Raw genomic sequence first — 13,201 nt, forward strand, 5'->3', positions numbered from 1 at the left:
CAGCCCCGCGGCTGGGGTCACCTCTTGCTGCAGGGTGGGGGGACTGTGGAGGTGCTGCGGGCTCCAGTCCGGGCTTCTGCAGGGGTGGGGAGAGGCGGGTGGGCACCGAGGGAGGGGCCTCGGGAGCTCCTGGGAGGGAACACGGGGGCGCGTGTGCCACGCGCAGCTTTCCATACACTGAAACTTTTACCTCAACTGAAAAAAAAAAAAGATAAAAAAAAAAAAAACTAAACTAAAGGAGACTTTTTTGTAAGGTTCAGCAATTTTCTACGAAAATCTAATGTAAATTTCACTATCTACATGGTAAAGTTCTGCAAGGCAAGGAGACATGGGCTGCTAAGGAAACTTGGTGTTGACTAGGGGAGGATCATTGTCTCTTCTTATACTTTTCATACACACTGCTAGTATGAAAATAGAAACAAAATGGACCAGAGCGATACTTACGGGAGAAAAGAAAAAGACTTGAGAAGTTCTGACATACAAGCAAAAACAAAAACAAAAAAATGCCCCTTATAGTTCTGATTTATAACTTTTAGAGTGAAGAACAATGATCTTGCAGAAAAATAAAATCCAAAGGAGCTCAAAGAAAAGGCACAGGAAAAAAAACTACTCTCTCCATAGACATCCTTAATAATGTAACTTATTGAAATTTAATCTTGAATAATCATAGAAAAATACTTTCTTATTAAATATGGATCTTATTCTCAATAGAATTTTCAAATAAGAAAAATCTTTTATTTTTTGTCTTGACTCCATAGTATATACTTTGTTTTATTATTTATTTCTACTGACCTGAATTTCTCTAATCCAGCAACATAATTATCTACAGCAAAGATTCTTCAAAATACCATGGGTTATTTACCAGATTTTACTTGTCTACAAAAAATATATATTTTCCCCCAGTCAGTGATCAGTGACTCCATAAATGGGAAGGAATGGACTTTTTCTCCATTTTTTGGTTTTATGTCACAGTAACGATGAAACTTTAACTCAACAACTTCTCATTCCAGTCTTTTACAATCACTTCTGTCGAGGGACTGTGTTTGTTCACTGCCAAACAGTGTCTAAATTATAACTTGAGGACAATATGAAGATGACAATGAAAATCCAGTTTACTAAGAAGAAAACAACTAGATACCCTTCTTTCTAGAAGGACTTATTTATGAATATGCACTTAATAAAAAATAAGATGCTCGATAATTAACAAATTAGGTTTATTCTGCAGTTAGGTTTATAGAAAAGAGCATAAACTGGAAAATAGTCGCTTGATTCCCCATCTTCTATTTTAGGAAGACTTTAAATCTATAATGAAGTTTAAAAATGCCAAATCTCACACACACAAAAAAAACACTTTCTTGAAACATTTTTTTCACAATATATGCAGAAAAAGCACAGCCCTAAATAGAAGACCAAGACGCGCATGCACACACTCACACACACACACACACACACACATCCACATGCTCAATATATTCACAGCAAAAAAACATAAGGGATGGGCAATTCAAGCTTTCTCCCAAAGCATACATGGGATGAAAGAAATTCCTAAATCTCAATGCAGAATAGAACAATTACTACCAGAGGGTAATGAATTAATGAAAACATGAATACAGTTACTACTGGAACTGGCTTCCGAAGCACCAACACACAAACTCATTCAAGACTCTCTTTTAGATCTCAGCTACAGAAATGCCAACCAACATTCCTATATTTAGCAGATATAGTAGTTTGAGGAAAAGCTACAATTAGTATTTTAAGTTTGAAAATGAACATCAGGGATCCCTGGGTGGCGCAGCGGTTTGGCGCCTGCCTTTGGCCCAGGGCGCGGTCCTGGAGACCCGGGATCGAATCCCACGTCGGGCTCCTGGTGCATGGAGCCTGCTTCTCCCTCTGCCTGTGTCTCTGCCTCTCTCTCTCTGACTATCATAAATAAATAAAAAAAATTAAAAAAAAAGAAAATGAACATCATAAAAATAATAAATCACTCCTTTTTCCTATATTGTTCCACCTGTCTTTGCTTAGCCTTTACTGAATCCAAATGCTAAGTATTGACTTATGTGGTTTTCCTGTGAACAGATAAAGTAGAAAATGAGAAATAGTTTAGATCTCAAAAAAAAAAAAAAAAAGCACATGACTCAAAAGTTTGCAGGCAGAAATAAATTACAGTGATCAAAAATATTGTTTGGGAATATTAAAATATCTTTACTGTGTACAGAGTTGTTTATGAAAACTTTGGCTTTCTCATCTACATTATACCATGGAGAATAGAACAAAATAATGTAAAAATGTCCTGTTTACACAACGTAGACTTGAGAAAATGCACCACTGGTGCTATTTGATGTATGAAATCTTCATTTTCCAGTATATGGGTTATTTTCTGGGACTAAATCAAGCTCAGTGTATTTTAGTCTGAGAAAGCTAATATGTTTTCACAAAAATAGAAACTTCTGAAGAGTATCTTCATGACCATGAGAGGATTAAAAGCAAATTTCAAAATGCACTTTAAGCACAGACAAACTAGAACATTTCTATTTTGTTGCTTTGACTGTTTTTTTAACACAGTGACCCTTAAGGGAAAAAAATGGGTGGGGGGCAAGGTGGCAGGAAGATAGGCTTCATAAAATACACTTAGGTTGAATTAAAGTAGTTGTAGTTTAGTATTTTAAATAAGGAAACATTCAATTAAATAATCAAGATTCTCAATAATCTGCAAATTGCTATAACCTCTAGTTTTGAAATCCCCAATTTTTGAAAAAAATTCTTTTTTCGTGCCAAAATTGTGTTAAAACATATGTTTGGTATTCTCTTTCCTAAAAAGTTTGGAGATATTTTAGAAGCACCCAAAACCTAAATCCATGGCAAATTTAATAACTCTTTGGAGGTAAGTAATAGTCTCATCTAAAAGAAAGAGAAATCGAGTTGGGTTACAGATGCTTACAAAAATGAGAAAATTAGGATAAATTTCATTAAATATCTGAAATTCTAGATTGCCAGTATTCCTTTTAAGGAGGATTTATGTTTATGAATAGAAATCCTCAGGGTGGTATTGTGTTTCTCTCCTCATAGGAAACGCCTGTTTTGTCAAGCAATTAAGGTTCTCTGTGGAGAAACTGATATGTCAGTCAGTCCACCACCAGACTCTCAGCCTAAAATCCATGGGCTTCTCTCCCTTTGCTGCAAAACAAAGACCCTTACTCTTATTCTCCTGAACTCTTTGTCTTTTCCTCAACTCAAGTGTCAGAATTTTTAACACATAGATTCATAAAAATGGGGTAAAAAAACCAATTTCTATAAATAAAACAGATCCACAGTATAACATTAACTCTGCCAAAAAATCAGACAAAGAAATAAAAATAAATACTCTAGAAATTTGGAGCTCATTTGCTAATTTTCTTTTTTTTTTAATTTTTTTTTAATTTTTTTTTATTTATTTATGATAGTTACAGAGAGAGAGAGAGGCAGAGACACAGGCAGAGGGAGAAGCAGGCTCCATGCACCGGGAGCCCGATGTGGGATTCGATCCCGGGTCTCCAGGATCGCGCCCTGGGCCAAAGGCAGGCGCCAAACCGCTGCGCCACCCAGGGATCCCCTCATTTGCTAATTTTCTAACTCAATTCACTATGATCATGGGTCCATAGCCAAATCATGGTCTCCTATCCTCTTTTCAACTATCTTATTAAATATAATGTGATTAAATAAATAATTACTAAAGGGAAAGGATATTCTTTTTATTTAAAAAAAAGAACATGAAGAATCACATCACCAAGATGGCAACATAGGATATTCCTGACTTCACTCCCCTCCCAAAACAAATGAACAACTATTCAAGAGCAAGACAACATTGAAAGAACCCTAGAACATGATGGTGAGGTACTCCCCACACCTCAGAGGCCAAGACAAACTGCATAGGAAGAGAAGGGGCCACACGCTGGCTGCACTTCTCCCCCCAAATCCAGGCCATTTCAGCACCAACCTGAGGTCTCAACTGAGCCTCCAATTCTTCCAGTGGGAAAAGAGAGCACAGGGGGGAATAGCCAGCCCCCCAACTCAGCACTGTGGCTGCTTTGTTTGAACCCCTACTCTGATCTCATGCCTACACAGGGATTGCTGGAAAACTATAAGGTTCAAACACTGGGATTCTAACTGTGACAAAGAATAGGAGAGAGGCTTGCAACAACTAGCATACGACCTTGGCCGACCAAGTCCATACTTGCAGTGTCCAAGTAATAATACCAACCAGAGGCTTTCCTCATTATCAGAACCAAGATGGATATATACTCTGACCAGGGAATTAGCAGAATATAGATCTTATTTATTCTGATCAAATGAATACTGTTGACCATAGAGCCAAGTTTGCCTAAGCCCAGGCAGGGAACTGAATCACAGCTCCCTTCCTCGACTGTGGAGAGTATCTTCTAGTCCAATTTGACAAGAAGGGCTGGAGAAAACTCCTGAAAGCTTTGTGACCCAATAGCAGTCAAGCTGAGAAGCTGGTAGAATTGAAGTTGCACAGCGGCCCTGTTTGGTCAGGGAACTTGGGGAATGGATCAGCCTGAGTTGAAACAACAAACAAAGAACAATAGCAGCTTTAACTGCTTCTCCCACTGCACCCAGACAGGGAATCTAATTCATAACCCTGCTCATTGTTGAATGCCATCAGTCTATCCAACCAGAGAATCTAACCAAAGCACAAGGAAAGCTCTGTAGCCCATCCAACAGCCCTACCTACAGTGGCATTTGAACAAAGAGCATAGCCTGTGGCTTCCCCAGTCTGCAGAGCAAAACCAGTGGCCTCACCTGACCAAGCAACTCAGTGCAGACACTACACTGATTCGGGTCCACCAACAATGAGCTATACAGACCCTGATTCTATCTGCTGTTGTGCTAGGGAAGGGAAACTAATTCATAGTCTTATCTACTGCTGAATAGAGTAGCCAGTCCAGACCATCCATGAAGCCTAACCAGATTAGGAGAGAATCCAAGCAATTGTAGAGAAGCCAGGCAACTGCAAAGCCCATCCAATAGCTTTTCTTAGGGAGGGAACCAAGCTGGCAGTCCTATACAACTCTCTCAGTCACTGGAACATCTCCTATCCCTGACCTTAAAGTATGAAGCATGGCCCCATCCAAGAAAAGACCACAATAGCAGACCCCATTTGCCCAAAGAAATTACCAGCAAATGCCCAGAAACTGAAACTGAGCTGAATGGTGAAGAAGTGTCTCTGCCAAAGCAAACTTGTCAAGTATGGAATTGGAGCCCAATTACTTAAATGCACAGATTCCAACATCAGGAATCAAAGATCACAAAAAAAAAAAAAAAATCAGGTAAATAGGACACCACCAAAATAAACTCATAAAGATCCAAAAGCTAAACCTTAATAAATGGAGATCTAGGAACTGTCAGAAAGAATTCAAAGTGAACCACCTTTAGGAAGTTAGTGAACTACAAAACACACAAACACAGACACACACAGAAAAGCAAATGAAATTAGGAAAATAATGAATAATAAAAATGAGAACTTTGAAAGAGCAACCATCAAAAACAAATCCAAATATAATTCTTAGATTTGAAAAATAAGTAAACTGAAGAATTCAACAGAAAATGTCAAAAGTAGACTCAACCATGCAGAAGAGGGAATCAGTAACTTGAAAGAGAAGTCATGGAAAATAATCTAGAGGAGCAAAATGAAAAAAGAATGACAGAGAGTGAAAAATCCTACGGGAATTATGAATCACAATCAAAAGGAATGACATTTGCGTTATAGGAATTTCCTGAAGGAGACAAGAAAGGGAGAAAGACCAGTAATGGCTGAAATGTCCCCTAATCTAGGGGAAAAAATGAACATCCAGATTCATCAGGTCCAGAGGACCTCAAATAGGATGAACCTGAATAGGGCTACACTGAGACACATTATAGTCAAACTGCCAAAAGTCAAAGACAAAGAAAGAATTTTAAGAGCAGTGCAGGAAAAAGTTACACACAAAGGAACACCCAAAAGATTATTAACACATTTCTCACAAAAACATTTTAGTCAAAAATCAAAACAAAACATTTTAATCAAGGAATGGGATGACATACTCAAACTATTGGAGGAAAATAACTGTCAACCAAGTATTATTCTATATTGGCTAAACTGTCCCTTGAAACAAAGCAAGGATAAAGACTTCCCTGAGCAAATAACCAGTAAAGGAGTTCCTTATCACTATATCTACCTTACAAAAGATGCTAATGGAAGTTCTTTAAGTAAAGGAACAATAATTATCACAAAAACATAAAAAGATAGCAAAAATCTCAGTGGTAATGGTAAACATACAGTCATATATTCTGCAATATGGTAACAGGGATAGTTAATTCACTTAAAACTCTAGCTGAAGTTTTAAAAAATGTACTAAAAATAACTATGTTAATCTGTTATTACACAATGTAAAAGCGATAACCAAAAAGGAGGAGAGGGAGTAAAAGTGTAAAGGTTATCAATTTTATCAAAGTTGTATCAGTTTAAAATGAGGTGTTATAAGTTTAAGATATTATATGTAAGCCTCATTGTAATTACTAGGAAAATCCTTTAGTAATTACATAAAACATAGATAGGAACTCAAAGCACAATGATACCAAAAGACATCAAAACACACCCTAAAAAAGTAACAGGTTTAAATAAGAAATAATGGGTGTACAAAATAACCAGAAAATAATGAACAAAATGGCAATAGTAAATCCTTATCTATAAATAATTACTTTAGTTGTAAACAGATTTCTTCAATTAAAAGCCACAAAATGGCTAAATGGATTAAAAACCATACCCAACATTATGGTGCCTAAAAAAGACTCACTTTACCCTCAAAGACACACAGAATAAAGGGATGAATAAAGACGTTTCAAGCAAATGGCACTAAATTACTGGCACTAAATTTACTTACATTACATGTATTATAAAAATGATATGAGATAAAGAAGATTATTATATAATGAGAAAATGGCCATTGCTTTAATAAGATAACAACAACTGTAAATATTTTGTGCATAACGTTGGAATACCTGAATATATATAAGGCAGAAACTGACAAAGCTCAAAGGAGAAATCAACAGTAATGCAATGGATAGATCATCCAGAAAACCAATCAGGAAACAGTATACCTAAAAAACATTACAGACCAAACAGACCTAACACATACATAGAACATTCTCTTCAACAATGGCAGAACAGATATTTTTATCAAGCAGGCAGGGAATACTTTTTTAGAACAGACCATAAACTTTGCAACAAAACAAGTCTTAGCAAACTCAGGAAGACTGAAATTACACCAAATATCTTTTTTGACTACCGTGCATGAAATTAAAAATCAATCCCAACAGGAAAGCTGGAAAACTCATGACCATATGCAAATTAAATAACACTCTCCTTAAAACCATTTGATCAATTGATAGTTAAAGGAGAAATAGAAAAGGTTTTTTTATTTTTTATTTTTTGAGACAAACAAAAATGAAAGTACAACATACCAGAACTTGTGGGCTATAATAAAAGCAATTCTAATTGGAAGTTCACAGCAATAAACATCTACATTAAGAAGCAAAAAAAGATCCTAAATAAGTAACCTAAGTCTCTAAGCCTTAAGGAACCAGAAAAAGTGGAACTGAGTCCAAAATTAGAAGAAATAAAAATGAAAGTAAACATAAATGAAATAGAGAATAGAAAAACAATAGAAAGGAATAGCCAAAGTAAGAGCTGGTTCTTTGAAAAGATAAATAAACCCTTAGGCAAACCCTTACGTACACTAACAAAGAAAAGGCAAAGGACCCAAATCAATAAAATTATAAATGTAAAAAAGCACATTACAAGTGATACTACAGAAATACAAAGACCTTAACAATATACCAATATACTACACAACATAGAATAAATGAAAAAAATTATCTGAAATGCACAACTTACCAAGAATGAATCAGGAAAAATTAGAAAATGCAACTAGACCATCTACTAGTTAGATGATTGAATAAGTAATCAAAAATGCCCCAAGGGGGAATAAACATTGTTAAAATGACCACAGGACGCAAAGCAATCTACAGATTTAATAAAATCTCCATCTACCAACAGCACTTTTCACAGACCTACATAATCCTAAAATTTGTATGGACCCACAAAAAACCCCAAAGAGCCAAAGCAATCTTGAAAAAGAAAAACAGAACTAGAAGTAGCACAATCCCAGATTTCCAGTTATATTGCAAAGCTGTAGTAATGAAAATCATATAGTACTGGCACAAAAATAGGCACATGGATCAAGAACAGAACAGAGGGCCCAGAAATAAGCCTGCAGTTATTAGGTTAATTAATCTACAACAAAGGAGGCAGGAATATGCAATGGGAAAGAGTCTCTTAACTAAAAGGTGCTGGGAAAACTGGACATTAAGAGCTTGTTTGGAGGTTCTAGCAGGGGAGCGCAGCTACTCGTGTACCCTTGACCGAAGATCGGTCCTCCTCTATCGGGGATGGTCGTCGTCTTCCACCGAGCACCCAGCTTCGGGAGGGATGCACATGGAGCAGTGAGAGAGGAAGGGGACACCCGCCTAGCCAGCCAGATCGCCGATCAACCCTGGTGATCAATGGGGTGACAGGTGTCGCAGCCAGATCGCCCTCACATCCAACAGCTACAAGCAAATGAATGAAGTTGGACCTACACCATACACAAAAATAAACTCACAATAAATTAAGGACCTAATTGGGAGACTTGAAACCATAAAAATCCCAGAAGACAACATATCTGATATCAGCCACAGAAACATTTTTCTAGATATGTCTCTAAAGCAAGAGAAATAAGAACAAAAATAAATTATTGCAACTACATCAAAATAAAAACTTGTGCATAGCAAAGGAAACCACCAAGAAAAGACAACCTACTGAATGAGAGAAGATATTTACAAATGACATATCTGATAAGGGATATCCAAAATATATAAAGAACTTCTACACTGAATGCCAAAAAAACCAATCCAATTTAAAAATGGGCAGAAGACATGAACAAACATTTCTCCAAAGATGATATGCAGATGGCCCACAGACACATGAAAAGATGCTCAACATCACTCACCATCAGGGAAATGCAAATCAAAACTGCAATGAGATATTACCTCACATGGGTCAGAATGGCTAAAATTAACAACACAGGAAACAGATGTTGGCAAGTATATGAAGAAAAAGGAACTTTTGTGCAATAATGGTGGGAATGCAAACTCAAGTGCATCCATTGTGGTAAACAACTTGGGATTTCCTCACAAAATTAAATATAGAAGTTCTATATGATCCAGTAATTCCACTGCTGGGTATTTACCCAAAGAATATGAAAACACTAATTTGAAAGATACATGCATCCCTATGTTTGCTGAAATATTATTTTTAATAGCCAAATTATTGAAGCAGTTCAAGCATCCATCAATAGGTGAAAGGATAAGAAGAGGTTGTGGGGATCCCCAGGTGGCTCAGCGGTTTAGCGCCACCTTTGGCCCAGGGCATGATCCTGGGGTCCCGGGACCGAGTACCACATCGGGCTCCCTACATGGGGCCTGCTTCTCCCTCTGCCTGTGTCGCTGTGTCTCTGCTCCCCCCCCCGTCTCTCTCTCTCTCTCTCTCATAAATAAAATCTTAAAAAAAGAAGAGGTGGTGGACACACACACACACACACACACACACTAGAATATTACCCAGCCATAAAGAAAAAAAGAAATCTTGCCATTTGCAACAACATGGAATGATCTTAGAGGGTATAATGCTAAGTGAAATAAGTCAGAGAAAGATAAATCCCATATGATTTCACTCACATGTGGAATTTAAGAAACAAAACAAAAAAGACATACCTAAAACAGACTTTTTTAAAAAATTTATTTATAATAGTCACAGAGAGAGAGAGAGAGAGAGAGAGAGAGGCAGAGACACAAGCAGAGGGAGAAGCAGGCTCCATGCACCGGGAACCCGACGTGGGACTCGATCCCCGGTCTCCAGGATCGCCTCCTGGGCCAAAGGCAGACGCTAAACCGCTGCGCCACCCAGGGATCCCTAAAACAGACTTTTAAATATAGAAAACAAACTGGTGGTTGACAGAGGGGAGGTAGGTGGGAAGATATGAGCAATGAGTGAAGGGGATTAAGAGTACATTCATTATGATGAGCACTAAGTAATGTATAGAGTTCCTGAATCGCTTTATTGTATACTTGAAACTAATATAACACTGTATGTTAACTATAGTGGAATTTTTAAAATAAATAATTTTTTAAAGCTGCAACCTCCCTCCCCACATGAGTATCTCCCTATTATCATTACCTGATTAGTTTTTCTCCATACTATAAACATTTTACTTCTTTAATAGCCTACATTCCACTTCTTAAATTTTTTTAAAGATTTTATTTATTTATTCATGAGAGACACACACACAGAGAGGCAGAAAAACAGGAAGAGAGAGAAGCAGGCTCCATGCAGGAAGCCCAATGTGGGACTCAATCCCAGGACTCCAGGATCACACCCTGAGCCAAAGGCAGATGCTCAACTGCTGAGCCATCCAGGCGTCCCTCCACTTCTTAAATATAAACTCACCTAGGGCAAAGACTTTTTGTCATTTTGATCAGTGCTCATTCCTGGCATATAAAAAGTGCTCAATAAATATATGTTGAGTAAAAAAAAAAAAAATGTCCCAAAGAAGAAAAGTCCAGGACCCGGTGGATTCACTGTGAATTTTACCAAACATTTAAATTAAGATTTAAAACCAATACTTATCAAATTCTCCATAAAATTAATAATGAAGGAACACTCTCAAACTCATTTTAGGAGGCTAGCATTATCCTGATAACAAAATCAGAAAAGAATGCTACTAGAAAGAAAAGAAAACTACAGGCCAATATCCTAATGATTATAGATGCAAAAATTCTCAACAAAGTACTAACAAAAAATTCAGTAGCCTATGGGGCGCCTGGGTGGCTCAGTCAGTTAAGCATCTGCCTTCAGCTTAGGTCATGATCTCAGGGTTCTGAGAGTGAGCCCTGCATCAGGCTCCTCTGCCCCTCACTTGGTTTGTGCTTTCTCTCTTACTCTCTCAAGTAAAATCTTTAAAAAAAATTCAGCGGCCTATCAAAAGAATCATTAGAAGGATAATTGACCATATTCAAGTGGGATTTATCCCTGGGTTGAAAGGATGGTTCAAAATATGGAAATCGATCAATGTGATACATCACATTAATAGAATGAAAGAAAAGAATCCTATGATCATCTCAATAGACACAGAAAAAGCATTTGACAAAATCCAACATTTATGAAAAAACAGTTAACAAATTAGGTAAGGAAATAACATACCTCAATATACTAAAAGCCATATATGCCAAGCCCATAGCTGATATCACACTCAATGGTGAAAGGTTGAAAGCTTTTCTTCCAAGATCAGCAACAAGATAAGGTGCCCACTCTCATCATTCCTATGCAATATAGAAATAAAAGTCCTAGCTAGAGCAATCAGTAACTAGCTAACTAAATAAATGCCATCAGAATTTTTTTTTTTAATGTATGGTCTCTGTTTGAAGATGATTTGTTTTTATATAAAGAAAATCCTAAAAACTCAACCAAAAGCCTGTTACACCAACCAACAAATGCAATAAAGTTACAGGACACAAAATCAGCATACAAAATTTAAAAGAATTTCTACATAGCAACAGCAGATTTTCTGAAAAGAAACTTATCCCATTTTGCAATTGCATCAAAAACAGTAACATACTTAGGAATAAGTTTAACTGAGAAAGTGAAAGATATGTACCCTGAAAACTAGAAGGCATTGATAAAAGCAATCCAGGAAGACACAAACTGTGGATTAAAAAAATTAATACTATTAAAATGTCAATACTACCAAAAGCCATCCATAGAGTCAATGAAATCCCTATCAAGATTCCAATGGCTTTTTTTTCCCCGAAGGAAACCGCTCCTAAAATTTATATGGAACCAAAAGAGATCTCAAATAGGCAAAGAAATCCCGAGAAAAAAGAACAAAGCAGGAGGCATCAGTCTTCCTGATTTCCAGCCATACTATAAAGTTCTAGTTACCAAAACATTATGGTACTGGCACAAAAATGGATAAGGGATCAATAGAAAGAATAGAAACCCAAAAAATAGACCCAAACACATAAAGTCAACAAATATTTGACAGGGAAGACAAGAATACTGTATGAAGAAAGGACAATCTGTTCAATAAATGATGCTGGGGTAACTAAATATTCACATGTAAAAGAATGAAATTGGACCCATATCTTACACCACTTATAAATATTAACCAAAAATGGATTAAGACTTAAGTGTGAGACACGAAATTCCAAAAATAAAACATAGGACCAAATTTCCTTGACATGGGTCTTAGGGATCATTTTTTTGCTACAACATCTCATGCAAAAGCAACAAAGTCAAAAATAACTAATGTAGTATGACTACACTAAAAATCTTTTGCACTCTACAGAAACTATCCACAAAGTGAAAAGACTACCTACAAACTGGTAAAAAAGCATTTATAAACCATTTATCTTCTAAGGGATCACTATACAAAACATAACTCATGAAATTCAATAGCAAAAACCAAATAAGTCCATTAAGAAATGGCAAAGAGGGGCAGCCCGGGTGGCTCAGCGGTTTAGTGCCACCTTCGGTCCAGGGGGTGATCCTGGAGACCCGGGATCAAGTCCCACATCGGGCTCCCTGCGTGGAGCCTGCTTCTCCCTTTGCCTGTGTCTCTGCCTCTCTGTCTCTCTCACGAGTAAATAAATAATTAAAAAAAAAAAAAAAGAAATGGCAAAGAACATGCATAGACATTTCTCCTAAGAAGATATATAAAGGGTCAACAAGCACATGGGAAAAGACATTCAACAGGGATGCCTGGGTGGCTCAGGGGTTAAGGGTCAGCCCTTGGCTCAGGGCATGATCCCAGGATCCTGGGAATCAGTCCCACATTAGGCTCCCTGCAGGGAGCCTGCTTCTGTCTCTGCCTCTGTGTGTCTCTTATGAATAAAAAAATAAAATCTTAAAAAAAAAGACATTCAACATCACTAGTCATTAGGGAAATGCAAATTAAAGCTACAATATCCCTTCACACCTGTTAGAATTGCTACTATGCAATTGATAAATTATCGAACCCTGCATCTGCAGCTAAGTATGTACTACATGTTGGCTAATTCAATTTAATTTTTT

At 37.0% G+C, this 13,201-nt stretch overlaps 1 protein-coding gene across 1 annotated transcript in view; it reads right to left on the reverse strand.

Annotated features, from left to right (window-relative positions):
• LOC140633127 (coiled-coil domain-containing protein 144A-like) overlaps window positions 1-13,201 on the reverse strand; it is a 606,261-nt gene that overhangs the window by 474,728 nt on the left and 118,332 nt on the right.

The sequence above is a fragment of the Canis lupus genome, chromosome 5, assembly GCF_048164855.1.
Source record: "Canis lupus baileyi chromosome 5, mCanLup2.hap1, whole genome shotgun sequence".
Classification (NCBI taxonomy): domain Eukaryota; kingdom Metazoa; phylum Chordata; class Mammalia; order Carnivora; family Canidae; genus Canis; species Canis lupus.